This window comes from Rhagoletis pomonella, unplaced genomic scaffold (assembly GCF_013731165.1).
Source record: "Rhagoletis pomonella isolate Grant_MI unplaced genomic scaffold, Rhpom_1.0 Rhpom_scaffold_00003, whole genome shotgun sequence".
Classification (NCBI taxonomy): domain Eukaryota; kingdom Metazoa; phylum Arthropoda; class Insecta; order Diptera; family Tephritidae; genus Rhagoletis; species Rhagoletis pomonella.
In genome coordinates this window covers 52321881-52328200 of record NW_023458557.1, presented here as the reverse complement: position 1 = coordinate 52328200, position 6320 = coordinate 52321881, and positions in this window count along the sequence as shown.

The window sequence follows — 6320 nt, the reverse complement described above, 5'->3', positions numbered from 1 at the left end:
TCATTGGAAATCGTACCTTGGAGCAGAACATATTATGATAAATAGCATCCGTCACGCGGTGTATGGACCGGCTTATCGATGACTGGCTCATCGATATTCCCCACTGTTCACCTACGGGCCGTTGGAAGCATCCTGTCGCAAAAAATCGTAGGGCAGCTAGAACCTATCCAAGCACAATCGAAAAGTATTTCAATTTGCATTAAAACTAAAAAGTTTTGTAAGTTACCTGTTTTTCCGTCTTTATTGCGGTTACTCTTGACCCTCTTAGATGCCCATCAAGCTGCCAAACTAGGTCATCTGCCAAGTTTGGACTTAACCGATACAATTTCTTGAACTCCGTTGGTCCTAAATGAAATGGGTTATCCACATTTCTCAACACACGTCGATCCACTGTTGGAGGACTAGATTCCCGCTCGCTCCGAAATAGGTGTATCCTAAATACTCGAAAGCCATTTTTAAAACAAAAGCGCAACTAAAAACTTGAAATTTCGATTATGTTAACGACACAAAATTTTTTGTCGAGAACTTAGCCACAATCGAAACGTTAACGATAACAGCTGATTTTGTCAAAGCGAATTTCGTTAGCGAAACTTTTAATGAATAGCAAAATCGATAAAATTTACTTTTAGCTAACTTAACGATGCAAAAAACGTTAAAGTAGCGTAGTGAATCGCACTACTGGACTCCTGTTTAAGTGTTGAAAAAGCCACTTCTAAGAAAAAAGATTCAAACCCAAGTGGGTATTTTTGGCCACAGAATCCTAATCTGTAGTAAAAACATGCATATCTTATTTGAAAAAAATGGACTTCCGATTAGTTTAACCCACTTCCGATCCAAGCCGGAAAAAAGTTTCCAACCAAAGGTATGTACTTTTATAGGCAGAATTCGAATCTGTGGCAATAATATGTATACCCCATTTAAATAAATGGACTTCCGGTCAGTTTAACCAACTTCGTATAGAAACCGGAAGTCTGTAATACGATCAGAAGATAGAGCATTCTCGACTTAGTAATTCATATTGCTTAGTTTTTCAAGCATATTGCCTTGTAAAAGTAATCGCTGGAATAACCGACAAGTAGTCGGTTGGTAATCGACGGAGTTTACCTGGTAGCTACCGATTCATCAGTCCTGTAGACGCACCCCCGTATTGCAGGGTATTTATATTGTCTTACAACATACACACATGAATATATCTATGTATATACCAGGGATGTTGCGAATATTTGCTTTCGCATTCGTTATGCGATTTATTTGCATCATTTTACACATTCGCATCAAATGATAGGAATATTGTGCGAATTCGAATGTGTACATGGGCTGAGAGTCCACTTTAATATTGTTGAAATGGCTCTAAGGGCCGGATGTTCAATGTCTGGTTATCACTACCTCCCAGTTAAACATCATTATCGACGATTTCGACATCATGCATATAATATATGATCGATAAACCAGTCGTTGTGTTTAACCGGAATTTCTACCTCCGATTTGTTTTAACCAGACAATGAACAACCTGGCCTAAGTCTGTGCAACCAGGGTGCGGAAAATAACCGGCTTTTAGCTTCGGGCGCTATAGGGTTAAGTAGTATATGAAGCAACATTAATGGGCCTTCAACAAGTACTGCTAAAAGTCTTATAAGCAACCTAGAAATAATTTTATATTCCTCCAGCGAAAGCGAAGGCTCGGATCTAGAATCTGGAGATATTAAAAAATGTGAAATTAAAGCTCAACTGAAGGCCTATCTTAAAGAAAAACGAGCTCTTCTCGGTGGAAATTTTCTCGATTGGTGGAAAACTAAATTAAAATACGACTAATTGACAGATCTCGCCCGCAAATATTTGAGCGCTCCACCCGCCAGCGCTCCAAGTACAGGGCTGCCAACTTCGCTCAAACCGTGCCATTTTCGGCCCTATTTTACTTCAAATGGCACTTAATTTTTCAATTCGGCACAAAGTGCCAAAATGGCAATTTTGTAAAAAAATAATATTTCAATACATTTTTGTGAAATCCTTTGCGTGTAGGTACTTCTTTTTCTCAACTAAAATTTTCTAATTTATAAAGGCTATTCAATTGGTTTACCTTAGTTTATCATTGCACTTTTGTTTTGAAAATGTGGTTCTTATTTTATTGCTAAATGGGAGTGATTGAACATTTTTGGCACTTTTATTTTTCTATTTGGCACATTTTGGTACTTTTTTGTCCTCAATATGGCACCTCATAGCCAAAGATAGTTGGCAGCCCTGTCCAAGTGAGCAATTGTTCAGTCGGCCTTATATACGAGCCTCTTAGTAATCGCCTCACGGGAAAAGACAGCAAAATTATTTGTTTTTGAAATATAATTGTAATGCTCTCACCCTCTAGGATTGTTCTATATCGAAAGTATACCCCTATTTTTTAATTTCAAATAAAAAAGTATTTAGAGGTCGACTTCGCGGTTTTTGTTACCGATGATATCGATGTCATCGGCATAAGCCAGCAATCGCACGCTCTTGTAGTAAATTGTTCCTCAGCGGTTCAGTAATGTAGCTCTTATTATCTTCTCCAACATCAGATTAAACCCTGTGGGAAAAATCTGTAGTTCTGAACTGGTGCGCTTCTAGTACATTTAGACCCAGTACTGGTTCGCAATAAATCTCTTTTGCATGCAAGCAACTGAATTTGATTGAATGATTGTTAGAAATGTACGTTTACATACCTTTAGCTATAGCTGAGTTTGCAGAGGTGCTCGCTGTTATATCTACGAATCCAGACGGTCCCAAGATGTTGAAATGTTAACACAAATTTTAATTTTGTATTACCAAGCTATGAAAAAGCATCTGCGAAGCACAGAATAGAAGCGTATTGGAACGAAAAAGCCGCCGAACACATATCTATGTAAAGTAAACAAGCCCCCCGCTGCATCCCTTATTCGATAGTTCCGAACTAGTTCTAAATTCGAAAAATAAGATCTAGTTCGTTCTGCATCCCTTTTTCTATAGTTCCGAACCATTTCTAAATTCGTCACTTTAGATATAGATTTCAAGTGAAAAAAAACACTTTTCGCCGATTTTGGACTGGTGGGGATCTAGTTCCTATCGGCCTAGTTCCTTTTTGGCGATAAAGACCTAGTACGGAACTAGAAATTTGATTTACTAGTCCGCGGTTTCACTTTTCAGTATAACTGAGTATCTGCATGTTATTTTATTATAATTATTTGTTATATCTAATAAATGGAATTCAGTGGGGATAATATTGGCTAATGAGAAAAGTGCGCGTCTGGTGAAGACTGAGAGTAACGAAAAGCAGAAAAAACAATATAAATTTTTTATTTATTTTAAATATTTTGATTCGCCTTTATAAGGATATTAATAAGAAACCAAAAATATACACACGTAAATAGAATAAGAATATGTATGTACAAGCGGGCCCATGCGCAGACTGCGCAGACAGAAATACACAGTAAACTCTTCCCTCTTTGTAGCCACAGATAGAAGCAGACTGTTCTAATAACTAGTTCGCGGAAATAATAAACTGAATTATTCTTATAAACCCCTTATTTTTATTATACATATATTACAAAGCGTGAATGAGATTTCCCTGCAGGGAAAGCTACTAGTTGTGAACTAGAATTCTACCAGTTTGCTTTTCAGCCCAACTAGTTCATCTTCTATCCTTTTTCAATGTTAGCGACTGGTATTTTTAACATTGCGATGTCCTACGAGATGTCAATTGTCAGGCTATGCATCAGCATCTACTAGTAGAAATACTAGTAGCATCATACCAGTTGATGAGATAGTCTGCCAATTCATGCCCCGTGAAAAGCATAAGTGTGCCTTTTTGCTCGCGACGCTCCAGAAGTCACAATAGCCGACAGAGCGAAGCACTCGCGTGGTAAGCCTGAGGACCCAGGTTCAAATCCTGGCGCAGGGAAAATTTTTTAATTTTTTATTTTATTTTTATTTTTTATAAATTTATTTTTTTGTTTAGGCTGTTAATTGTAATTTTTAAATTTAATAAAAAAAATATTTTTGTTTAATTTCTTTGTTTTTATAGCACAAGCATTCTTCCTAAATGTTTTTTTGCAATGCAATTAGATTTTCAAATTTGTTATTTATTTATAAATTGAATAAATTATTTTTACTTACATTTATTTAACTTAAAAATCCTTAACCACCTCCAAGCGGCCTCGAACCTGCGATTTCAGAACCAGAACCAGTAGCCTTCACGTGACGCCACAGCCGACATTTGTAAGAAAAGCAATTAATTGCGTTTAATTTTTGGCTTTGGCAATTCAAAGGCAGATGTCGCTGATCGCCTAAGTTCTTCGAAATTGGCGAACTGGTAGGCACATCCTAGTTAATGAACTAGTATTTTTTCTAACTGGTTTGGCTTTTCACTGCAGGGTTATAGTACATCAGAACTTATACTTATTAGGTACATAAAAACATATTACAAACTGACTGATATACATATGAGTGTCATGAGTTGAGGGAAACATGGCGTTACTTAAGAGCCTGTCAGACGTGGCAATATTTCCGTCTCTCGCACGCAATTCGCTGTCAAATTGAGAAAGAGAAATTTTATTTCGATGTGTGAACAGCCAGAAAGATCTTTCTGTCACTTTTCAGAAATCAGTTTCAGCAATAAAAGTTGCAAGGTGTGACTGCAACTGCAAGAGCGAAAATCGATTTCGGAAATATATTTCAACTTGCTCGTGCTGCACTAGCAATTTTTATTTCTTCTGCAAGTGCTGTCAAACTAATCGAGTGTTGCCGTGTGGCACTGGTCGTGAATTTGTGTAAAATGATAAAAAATATTGTTTAATTAAATATCAAAAATGCTTGAAATATATTATTTTGCTTAATATACTTAATCGTTATATTATTGTTCACACGGAAAATATGTTAATTATAACCTATATTTTGTGGTTTTGATTTTTGCTTATTTTTGGGTTTATGTTTTTTTGATTGAGTACGGGATTGCGAGCATTGGGCCATATGAATAAAAAATAAGCAATTGCTTTTTCTTAAATATCAGAAATTTTACTCGATTTATTCAAACAAAATTGAAGTAAACGGTATGAAATTTTAAGAAAAAACAATTGCTTAGTTGTTATTCATATGGCCCAGTGTTAGTGCTCGCTTCAATTATAAGAGTATCCAGCTATTTATAATTTCATCATGGGGTAATGATCGGGATCGGATAAAAAATGTCGATCTCGCGGTTGCATTTCAAAAAAAATGAAATATTTATTCATAGTGACCACACTGTGTTCCAAAAATGTGTTCTTGCATTAATTTTATTACTTATTATTATAAACAATTTTGTTTCGGAAAATATGGAGGCTTCTCAAGATAAGGTAAAATATTTAAAACTTCTTGTTACTTCATGTATTGTAATTTATTTTCTATTGTATGCTGTTTTTAATGCAGACATTTTGGACCCACTCCCTAGTAATACAGCTTATAGAGGAGGCGGAGCAGAGACCTTGTCTGTGGCGTAAAGCCATATTTTTTTCGTTTAAGTATTTAATGTTCTATTTAATGTTCTATTTTGTTTTTGAGCATACAACAACTGTGATATTTATTTTTTAAGCATATATGTGTGATATTTACTTAAACTCTTTTAGCAACCAATTGTGATCTTTAGTTTTTTAACATATAATTTCGTAATAAAAAAGTAACATAAATGTGAAAAAAACATATCTAAAAGTGCTTAACTGCTGACACAGAATCGTAAACCATGGCGAAATTATACCAGGTGTAGTAATAAAACAGCTTTCTCCCTTTATTTTCTTAATTTTTTTTTTTGACAATCGGCTATCTAAACAATTTAACAATTTGTTTTGTTTTATTTTCAATTTTATATGATTTTAATACGCAGGAAATCTTAAAAAATATCACAGGCGACAAATTGAGAGAACGGTTTTACTTGCTATGTGTTTATCATGTGTTGTGGCTAAATTTTGACACAAAACAATTGAGTACTCACTGTTAAATATTCAGGTGCCAGCGTTACATACAAAGCACGACAGACTTCAGGAATTATTTCCACAATAGCTGGCCGAGATATACGGAACATTTGGGACAGTGTATGGTAACTGTCGCCAGATGCGAAGTACTTCAATGTCAGCGAGACTCTTTCTTGAACCCTTATGGCTACACGCATAACCGTATTTTGCTTTTGAATAAGCGGTCGCACTTTTTCACATAAAAAGTTTAATTGATCTTGAGGAATATGCGCGAAATTTCTGAAAAATGCATTCCCTTCGTGCCGCAAATCATTCATCAACGTTGTGTAGTATGGGTTGTTTGCTCCGCGCTCCCAAAATTGTCTTACCCAA